An 11,506-nucleotide genomic window follows, 5' to 3' on the forward strand; every position below is an offset into this window, starting at 1 on the left:
ATGCAGAAAACACACATGTTACAAGGTTTTTCACCCCGAGAATTCACCTTACCACTAGCTATATTCCTCGCCAAAATCAATCTTCTCCAAGAGGTATCACAGTCAACAGTGCTCCCTTCCCCATCGTCACACAAACGAACATGGTTTGAGGGGAGGACTTCCGTGGTGTTGTGATGGTCTACACTCCACATCGAGGCAATTTGGGTTGTGTATTAATAAGGACATCTAGTTTAAAAAACATACCAACAACTGAATTAGTGAGGTGGTCGTTTTATATTTTCATCGGTCGGATGCTTCCTCTCTTCTTGAAAGTTTTGGGGACTCCAAGTGCAAAGGTTTGTAGCAAGTATCAATTTTCAGGAAATGGATAACCTTAAGGTCCATTGAACCAATAGGAGTGCTTGAACTAAATCTTATGATGAGATGTGCACACAACTAGATTACTTGTCTTGGTTCCCAACGAAACTAATGAGATTATTAGTCTCACTAGCCTTGCTAGTTATAATGATTAATGCAACCTGTGGTAAGAATTGATAACTACAACAGAATAAAGTAATGGCTCGATTGTAAACAGTAAATAAAACGAGTGATCGAGATTGACAACAAATAATATGAATGGGCTGCGATCCATAATTTCACTAGTGGCATCTCTCCATAAAGCATAACATAGCTCCGGTGAACAAATTATAGTTGCATATTGGTCAAATTACAGTTTTTATAACTATGATTATACATGACATAATTGCATATAGGCATCATGTCATTACATCTATAGACCGTTATCCAACTACATCTATAGCTAATACTCCACCCCAAAACTGCTATCTAGCATGCATCTCAAAGGTATCAGGTAAAACAAAGCATTGCATTAAGCATGATGACATGATGTTGATAATATATTGTATTTACTCCTAGCTCATCAGCAAGATAACTACGCAACTATTGTTTTATTGTTAGTGAAAAATATACAGTGCAAGCCTTATCCACTTTCGGTGCAATATGTAACCCATTTAACATACACAACTCCCTCTTGGATATTGTTCAGCTAAACATGGGCAATGCAAGATTAATAGATTGGATAACATATACATCTATAAATCAGGCAACAAAGAACTCGGATGAATCCATGAATAAAATACGGATATATCTACTCATAAAGAAATAATTCATCACACCGCAACAATCACGCCACAAATTAGATCATATGGATCACAATCTTGTAGGGTAGCTCATGTGATCATGGTATTGAAGAGCAAGGAAGAGATTGTCATCTAGCTACTATTGTGGACCCATAGTCGAAGGAGGACTACTCACACAAAGGCCTGGTGGCGGTAAGGATGCTGAACATGGCTTTGGTGACCGATTCCCTCCCTGGCAGAGTATCGGAAAGGGCCTCTAGATTGGATCTTCCTCGGGACAAAGAGGTGGTGTCGGTGAAAACATTCCTTGGTAAATAGTTTCAGGTTCTTTGGGGTAATATAAAGGTAGCGAAGAGGTGGTCATTTCTGTCACTCCGACCTCCCGTTCTAAACTCCTTATAACATATTAATCACCTTAAATATTATCCAATATGCACATGTGGACTAGTATACATGACACATAATATTTTAATAATGCCACAGAACAATTTACTACTTAAACATAGACATAAAGATGAAATAAACCACGGTGAAATAATTCATAGAAAAATACATCAATATTTACCAATGGATTACAAAGTTTTATCGATGGATAAGCCTCTGATCAAAGGAAGAAGTGGTGATGGAGATCGTGGTGAAGTCATTGGAGACGATGGCGTCGATGAGCGTTCTCCGACGACGTTCCTGCACCACCGGAAGGGAGGGGAGAGAGCCCCGCTCCTTCTCCTTCTTCATTGTCCTACGACCTATGGGAAGAAGGGTTTCCCCTCTATGTTTTAGTGTCCATGGTTGTGGAGAACGAGAGCCTCCCTTGAGATTTGATCTGACTTTCGATGGAGGCTATTTATGGTTGCTGAGCTCTGCCTTCCACCACCATTCTATAAATTCCCGGATGTCCATAACTCTGAAAATCTACAAAAAAATATGTCATTTGAAAACTTCGAGGGCATGTTTGTGGCCAAAGGAGAGATCCAAAAGCTTCCTGGAGTGCACTAGCGCCTGGTCTAAGCGCCCCTAGAATTAGGGAGCCTAAAGTCCTCGTGCGCCCCCTGGCCCAAGTCCAAGTGCCCCGGATGTCCGTTGGTGCAAAATTCATTATCTTATTTTCCCTAGTTATTTTTCAGAGGTTGAAATACCTATTTCCTTTAAATTCAAAAAAGCCAAATAAGAGGAACTCGCACTGGGCACTTAATTAATATGTTAGTCCAATAAAAACTAGCGTGTGCACCCGCGCTTTTGCGCGGCTAGATTTCTAAAACCATAGTCTATGTATTACATTTACTACATGGCCGTAATATATCAAAGCAATAGCAAATGTTTCACCTAACAAACCCGCTCTTGTAATAATCGCAAATATATATATTTTATAAGCCTTTTCTTATAGCGTATACATTATATAGTATTTTAAAATAGTTTTGATGGCTTATACATTATATACTTTGACTTAACATCTATAATTTTTTGTTTTGAATATTTTTGAATCCCTGCTAGGTTTCTTTTAAAATTCTGCATTCTTTTTTATGTAAGACACACCCACGGTAAAAATTAATAATCCCTTCATGTGATTGACGGTATTTCATGTGTTAGTGTATTTGCACAACCACCTTTGTTATTTACCTTTTTCTCCACTATATGATAAATATCCATCTGATTGGATTCTTTATTGTTCTCGGCAAAAAAATTGTTTACTAAGAGCATCTCCAACAGGCGCCCAAAAAGAGCTCCACACACTAAAAAGTTGTTCTTTTGGGCGCCGAACAGCTCCAGCAGAAGCTGTAGCGCTAAAAGTTTTTGGGCGCGTGCTGAAAAATGCTATCGCGCGCAACATATTTTGGCTTCGGATTGCGCGCGCTTCACAACTTGCACTGTGTCCTTTTCGGGCACGCGTTTTTCGGCGTCTGTTAAAGCAATGTTGGTCCCGGCGCATTAAAAATGCTACAGTGACGCACTATAATTTTTCTTGGGCGCGAAATTTTTGTGCGTCCGTTGGAGATGCTCTAAGATGGTGCATTCGGAGTGCACCTGCTCGGAATGCGTATATTTTCTATTAAAGAAATGAAGGTGGTTATATTATTTGAGTTGCCATTGATATGTTTTTGTATTTAATCTTGTCCGTGACTCCTCTACAGTTATTATTTGTAGATTCATTTGGTTGTCTATTTACAAATACTCTTCGGTTTGCAATTGGCCAGATATCTGTTGTACTATTCGTAAAATAAAGACATCTATCGTATTAAAAGTGATCCTTTACTTTACTAAGATCTTGCATTTGGAGTGCACCTGCTGGCTTTACTGACATTTTTAATTAAAAAATGTAGATTGTAATAGTTATTTGAGTTGCCATTGATATCCTTATGTATTTAGTTTTTCTTGTCCGCTACTCCTCTACAGTTACTATTTGTAGATTCATTCGATTGAGTAGTACAGTTTTCATTTGGCCAGTCGTTTTTTCCTCATTTGTTGGCCTTGTATACATTGGCCGCTCAACTGTTCAGCCTGTGTTCTTCTGGAAAAGATAATTACCACTCAGGATTTAATTTTTCACCATGTGAAACAGCCCGTACTGGTCTATCTCCTTCGGTCCCTATCCACTCAAAGGATAAAAGATCCCCATCAGCACCAGATTCTTCACCCACATGTACCACTTCACCAAATTTGCTGCCAGCGAAGGTAGATGTTGCTAGGGAACGGTGGCCATTAGGAAACTAAATTGCCTGTCTATCCCCCTCTAATTGTTACTTCTTCTCTTGGAATTTCTCTTCCTTGGGCGGTGGCGCTAGATGGACGGATGGTTACGTGAACGCGTTTGACGCGGTCTTCATGGTGTAGATCCTAGCCCAGCTCGTTGAGTCCGGCGGTGAGGCCATGGGGAGTGCCGGGGATAGCGCAGCGCGCTTCTCAACCTCGTCATGGCCTGCGGTAGCGACCTTGGTGGAGGTGCTGGAGGTTGGTAGCGTGGAGGGGCGGCGAGGAAGCTCGCGGAGAAGGGTGTTGATTTCCTTGAAATTTTGTGCAATGGATAATGGTTGGGTCTGAGGAGAAGGCAGTGGCTTGCATTGCGGCTAGGCTCCATGGGAGGTATGGGATTAATGTAGACATATGCGTATAATAAGATCGTGCGAAAAGTGATGGCAGCAAGATGTGAGCAGTGTTTGTGGACGACTTTGAGTTGTTTTCCTCGTCATATCCTTCAAAATTTAAGTGCTAGGCAATGATATGCATGATGCATCCGTCCTAGTGCAGATTATTTGTTGCAGTTCCCCCATATCACTCTCTAAGTTTGCAGTGTTGTATTCTTTTATTTATTCTTACAATGTGCTAGCAAGAAAAGTTTCATTTATCTCCGTCACTCCATGCCTGTGATCCTCTGCCGATGAACGCTGGTGGCTTTGTTCGCTTTATATGTATAAAACAGGTATATGAAAGAAGTGCATGTATGAATGCATACAATATGAACTGCTTCTGAACCTTTTGCAAAAATTAGTTTTAGATTATTCTGCTTTGGTTTGGCAATTAGATTACCTTCTGTGAGATAATACATCACCTTGGATATTAATTTGGGTGTTGGATTATTTCAAATTTATGTTTTGTACACGTATATAGTTCGGATGAGAACATTATTGCTTAATTATTTTGGTTTTTATATGATAACTTTTACTATATTCCGTTTGAAATTGCAGCTACTTGCATAGGTAATAAGTAATATAGACTTCATATCAAATCTAAATTGATATTTCATTTTTCCTAGGGAATATTTTCGTATATAATCAGTGCAATTGCATCGATAGGTTAAATCAATATACTTTTATATTCTTTTCCTTCAGTTATTTGTCCACACCAGGAGTTGATATTTGATAGGAAATAGTCATTACCAAAGTACATCTTCTAGAGAGCTCATTAGACTCTAGTGTGTCGAAACCGAATATTCAACGCATTTATTGGATTCTATCTTTTTCACTCGACCGATTTCTTCCTTTCGTATTTTTCTTTTCACATATAGTGTTTTCCGAAGAAAAAAAGCATTATCTAAATATATGTTTTCGACACAAAATGAACTTTGGAGGAACTTGTGTTCTTTAAAGTTTTTTGAGAACTTTTCACTGTAAAGCTTACTACAGTTTGCATTTTTTTTCACCAATATTTGTTTTTGGAGAAATTACATTAAAATTCTATCTGACAATTGGCGCTATTTTCCCTGAGAAAATAATGTTTTTAATATAAAAAATTTGAGGAATTTTTTCACTCTACTGCTTTCTTTTGTTTCTGTTTTTCTTTTCAAAAATAGTTGCTTTTGAATAAATTTCATTGGAATTCAATCCGGCAAGTGTCTCTATTTTCCCTTTTCCTCTATATATATACCTCATATGCATGTACATATACATATATCAACTTGTAGCCTCTTGTGTCTATATTTTGTACGTGAGGATGAGTATACCTGTCAATTGTGGGTACATCTAAGGACTCAAAGTTAAGCACGTGACGTGAGAGACTATCATTAATTTGCAGTTTGGGATGCCAATGTGAAACCGATTGCACCACGCCTTGGTTGTTGCCTACGGACGTGAGCAAGTCGGATTGCTCGTCTTTCTTTCTATGTCCCTCCGTGTCTGGGCTCCTAACATGGTGTACCTTGTACACGTGCATATACGCGTGACGATCTATGTCCGTGACAGTCCAATATGTTGGAACCTGCCGCTACGAACACGTTAGCATGTTACGTAATTTTATTAAATCTCAGCCATTATTGTCCTAATCAAACGGTTGAAATATTTTAGCATATGTGGACGAACGTGATGGCTTCTTTGACTTATGTATTATGTATGTAATAGATAGATAGATAGATAGATAGATAGATGTATAAAAATCAAGATAATAGCATGAAACATATAAAAATATAGATACATCATACATGTATCAATATGCATGGCGTGTCATAGTGCATGAAGTGGGTTTTGGTATTGGCCATCGAGCCAAAGAGGATTTGTCATCTTTTGTAGGGATTAAAAATAAGTGCCAATGTTTTGACAAAACATTGATTAATTTTTCGTTTCATCAAATTTCTCGCACTCAATATGTCTAATTGTTAACAAAGGTCATGCTGAATTTTTAGCGTGTAGTAGAGATGTTTGAACTATGATCAAGGAGTGTTTAATTTCTAGCACTCGATATGTCTATTTTTAGCGAGTGGTAGAGATTTTTAAACTATGATCTTAGGTACTACTATTTAATTTAAGCATGCCCTATTTTTAATGCGTAGCTAATTGTGCCAGTGTTTAAATTATGCAATGAAATATGTGTTTTCTTGATGTTAGGGTCTATGTGTCGACTTTTAATCTGATGGTACGCCCCTTCTAAGAGACGATCCTGAAGGAAGGATCCCAACTATTGTTGTTGGGGAGCGATCCGCTTCGCCTCCTCCTGTAAGACCATGGTAACACAAGAGTGGGTCGGCGGCTTGACCACCATCGATAGTTGAAATACCAGTGAGGGAGTGCCCATCGTACAACCACTTGAGAGATGAGCGTTGTTGAAAGGCAAACATTCCTACACATAACGTTTTTGCTCTGATGGAAGAAGAGACAACTACTTGTCAGGCTTCGAGTTCCTTGTAATCCTACTTCCAAATTTTGTGAAGAAACTGGTATGGGAGTGAACGCTACTCGAACCATCCTACTCCCGAAGTGAGAGATTGTTTGCCTAGGATGTAATTTTGTACCAGATTCTTAAGGGATTTGGGAGTAGCATAATGAAGAACTCGATGCCTGACAAGTCTTTAAAGCTTTTCTCTTTTTCCATCGTAGCCAAACCCCTATGTGGCAGGAATGAACAATGTGTGTCATCTACATTAAGCTTTTGTTAGCAGAGAGCCTCGACAGACTGAAGGTAAAGAAACATGCCGAATTTGGAGTGTTTATGCATGTGTTATGTTTTATGTGCAACTGATCATACTATAGTGTTTAAATTATGCCATGAAATGAGTGTTTTCTTCATGTTTCTTTGAAAATGTGTTTATCAATATCAACGCGGCAAATGGAGTGGCCCAGCTGTTTTGACACCAGGGGCTTGTGCATCAATATTGGATTGGATGAGGATTGCTTGTACCTCGTGCTTCAGGAGGAATTCAAAAGAATGGTGGTATGTTGTACGAATTATTGCACATATTTCCATCGTAAGCATGTCTTGAGATTCTGCTTGATAAGGTAATGTTTTCCTTAATTTTTTCAGTGCATCCTCTGCTTTGCAAGGGCTGAGCTCCTAAAGCAGCTAAGGGTTGCAATCGATGTGGAGACCACCACCGTCGCTGAGGGAGTCCCAGATTAGGGGGTGTCCGGATAGCCGGACTACCATCATCGGCCGAATTATCATCGGCCGGACTATCATCATCGACCGGACTCCAAGACTATGAAGATACAAGATTGAAGACTTCGTCCCGTGTCCGGATGGGACTTTCCTTGGCGTGGAAGGCAAGTTTGGCGATACGGATACGTAGATCTCTACCATTGTAACCGACTCTATGTAACCCTAGCCCTCTCCGGTGTCTATATAAACCGGATGGCTCTAGTCTGTAGGACACAACAACAACCATTACAATCATACCATAGGCTAGCTTCTAGGGTTTAGCCTCCTTGATCTCGTGGTAGATCCACTATTGTAAACATCCACAATATCAATATCAATCAAGCAGGACGTAGGGTTTTACCTCCATCAAGAGGGCCCGAACCTGGGTAAAACATCGTGTCCCTTGTCTCCTGTTACCATCCGCCTAGACGCATAGTTCGGGACCCCCTACCCGAGATCCGCCGGTTTTGAGACCGACATTGGTGCTTTCATTGAGAGTTCTTCTGTGCCGTCACCGATAGGAAGGATGCCTCTTCCCGTCTTCAAGGACGGCATCTTCGCCGATGGAGCCTTGGCCGCCGGCCAAACTATCCGGCTAGGAGGTTTTCTTATGACCGCCTGTCCGGCCACCGCTTCAACAATGACCTCTCGTGTCATCGAGAGCAATCTTCACATCAACTCGGAATTCGCCGAGCAGTTAGATCCAGCAGAGCTCTCGTCTGTAAACGAACTCTTGGATCGGATCGCCGCCCTGGGAGTCGCTACAGACTACAATCAAATCGGGCTTAAAACCGATCTGAGAGAGATTAACTCTCCCCAGGTTACCCACCACGTCACGGTGGTAGAGGAACATCGCGACGATCCTTCTCCCATATTGAAAACTAGTCGTGTCCGAGCTACCGAACCCTCCATGCCGGATTCCCGCGGAGGAGCAGATTCCGATCAAGCACTGAACATAAAGTCGGGCATCGGACCGGACTCGTTGGATAGCGTTCCACTTTCCAAGCTTCCAAATTCGGAAACTTCTCGGCCCTTGAGCCTCGAGATGGGCAGGGCCCTGGACTCAATTAGGCCCGCCCGTCCAGATATATGCGATCTATCTCTAATCCGGCAAGAGCCAGCCGAAACAGTACATAATTACTGGGCCAGATTCCTCCTGGTCATGGACCGGATAAAGGACTGCCGAGAGGAAAACGCAATCTCGATCTTTTGCAACAATTGCACAAACAGGGGAATCTTGAACGCCATCAGCCATCGTGAAATCACACGTTTCGCCGACTTGGCATCCATAGTGCGAAAGTACTGTGCCATAGAAAGTTTCCGGAAAACCGAAGATAGGTTTTGGGATAATCCGGCCCCGAACATAGCCCCAGTCCGCAACAAAAGGGTGCATTACACTCAGGCACCAGGTACAAGAACCAAAAAACAGAAGCCCCTTAAAGGGAACGGAACCGTACTGGAGGGATGGCTCAGCAAACCCTGTTCAATTCACAGTACCAAGGGCGCCACCCCAACACATAGCCTTCGTGCATGTTGGATATTACGGCAGGTGGCCAAAAGTGGCGAGGAGCTTCTAGCCCCGCGAAACCACACCAACAATACCGGTACGTTATCAACAGTCTTCGAGACTTTCGCATCAAACAATATGCGGAAACGAACAATCCACAGCCTTGCCGAAGTCTACCAAGTAGCAACAACAAATCCTTGGAGCGACGTGGCCATCACCTTCGACGCCAGCGACGAACCTAAATTCCGAACAGCCCGAGCACCAGCCGCATTGGTCCTCAGTCCAATAGTGGACGGCTTTCGACTTACCAAGGTACTCATGGATGGCGGCAGCGGATTGAACCTCATTTACGAGGAAACTCTTCAAAAAATGGAAATAAACTGGAGCCGCATTGAGCGAAGCAGCCCAACCTTCAGAGGAATAATCCCTAGCCGGGAAGCACGCTGCACCGGAAAAATCACACTCGATGTGGTGTTCGGCTCACCGGACAATTACAGGTCCGAAGAAATCATGTTCCAAGTGGCCCCGCTCAGCAGCGGATACCACGCTATATTAGGACGAGAGGCGTTCACAATTTTCCAAGCCGTACCCCTTTACGGGTACATGAAGCTCAAAATGCCTGGGCCCAGCGGGATAATCACTCCGCGCCGAAAACAAAACAGCCGCATTAGCCCTGGAGGCACTATCCAAAGCCCTAGCGGCAGAGGAACTCACCGCGCTGCGCGCTACGGTGCACAGAGACGACGTGATACTCGATAAGAGATCCAAGTCCACCTCCTTTAAACCAGCGGACGAAATTATAAAATTCCAGGTCCACCCAACGGACCCGACAAAGATGGCCTCCATCGGGGCACAGTTGAACCCTGATGTAGACGCCGCGCTGCGAGAATTCCTTCGGGAAAATTGGGACATTTTCGCCTGGCATCCTTCGGATATGCCAGGAATCCCTCGCAGGCTGGCAGAGCATAGCCTAAACATCCTAAAAGGGTTCAAGCCAGTCAAACAGGCTCTTCGACGATTTTCCGAACCCAAAAGACAGGCAATGGGAGAAGAACTAGCCAAACTATTGGAAGTCGGATTCATCAGAGACATCAAACATCCGGATTGGCTAGCAAACCTGGTAATGGTACCAAAGAAGGACAGATCCTGGCGCCTATGCGTCGATTTCAAAGACCTAAATAAAGCCTGCCCAAAGGATCCCTTCCCCCTCCCCCGCATCGACCAAATCATCGATGCCACTGCAGGGCACGATTCATTGTGCTTCCTGGACGCATACTCTGGCTATCGTCAAATCAAGATGGCAGAAGCGGATCAAGCCGCAACAGAGTTCATTACTCCATATGGACCATTCTGCTTCAACACGATGTCCTTCGGACTTAAAAACGCCGGCGCAACATATCGGCGCATGATTCAGACATGTCTGGCTACCCAGATCAGCAAAACAGTAGAGGCATACGTAGACGACGTAGTCGTCAAAACCAAACACGTCGAAACTCTAGTAGACGACTTGAGGGTCACATTCGACAACCTCCGAGCATATGACATCAAGCTGAACCCGGAAAAATGCGCTTTCGGTGTACCAGCCGAAAAGCTCTTGGGCTTCATTGTATCCGGTAGAGGAATTGAAGCAAATCCGGCCAAAATCCGAGTCCTATCACAGCTGGATATTCCAAAAAACCTCAAACAGATCCAGAAATTGACTGGATGCGTGGCGGCTCTCAGCCGCTTTATCTCCCGCCTAGGAGAAAAGGCATTGCCCCTCTATCGCCTCCTCAGGCACACCGAACACTTCGAGTGGACGGATGCTGCCACGGCCGGACTCGAAGAAATAAAGGCCATATTGACAACGAATCCGGTCCTGGCTGCGCCCAACCTGGGCGAACCTATGTTGTTATACATCGCGGCAACACTTCAAGTAGTAAGCGCGGTGCTTGTCGTAAAACGAGAGACAGAAGGGCATAAATTCCCTCTTCAAAAACCAGTGTACTACGTATCCACTGTTTTAACCCCCTGCAAGTCCCGTTACCCGCACTATCAAAAGATAGCGTATGCGGTGTTCATGGCATCCCGGAAGCTCCGACACTACTTTCAAGAGTGTTCGATAACAGTGGCCTCCGAAGTACCCCTAAATGACATTATAAATAACCGCGACGCAACGGGCAAGATTGCAAAATGGGCCATTGAGCTCTTACCATTCGACATAACTTACAAACCCCAGCGAGCTATAAAGTCGCAAGTTTTGGCTGACTTTGTCGCTGAGTGGACTGAAGCCGAACTCCCTAAAGAGTATGGCGCATACTCCAATTGGATTATGCATTTCGACGGCTCCAAAATGTTGGCCGGATTGGGGGCTGGCATCGTACTAACGTCCCCAACCGGGGACAGAGTCCAATACGTACTTCAGATAATGTACACGGACTCCAACAACGCAGCCGAATACGAGGCCCTCTTACATGGCCTCCGGATGGCAATCTCCATGGGCATCCAACGCCTAGAGGTGCGTGGGGACTCAAACCTCGCA

This window comes from Triticum dicoccoides, chromosome 2B, assembly GCF_002162155.2.
Source record: "Triticum dicoccoides isolate Atlit2015 ecotype Zavitan chromosome 2B, WEW_v2.0, whole genome shotgun sequence".
NCBI lineage: Eukaryota > Viridiplantae > Streptophyta > Magnoliopsida > Poales > Poaceae > Triticum > Triticum dicoccoides.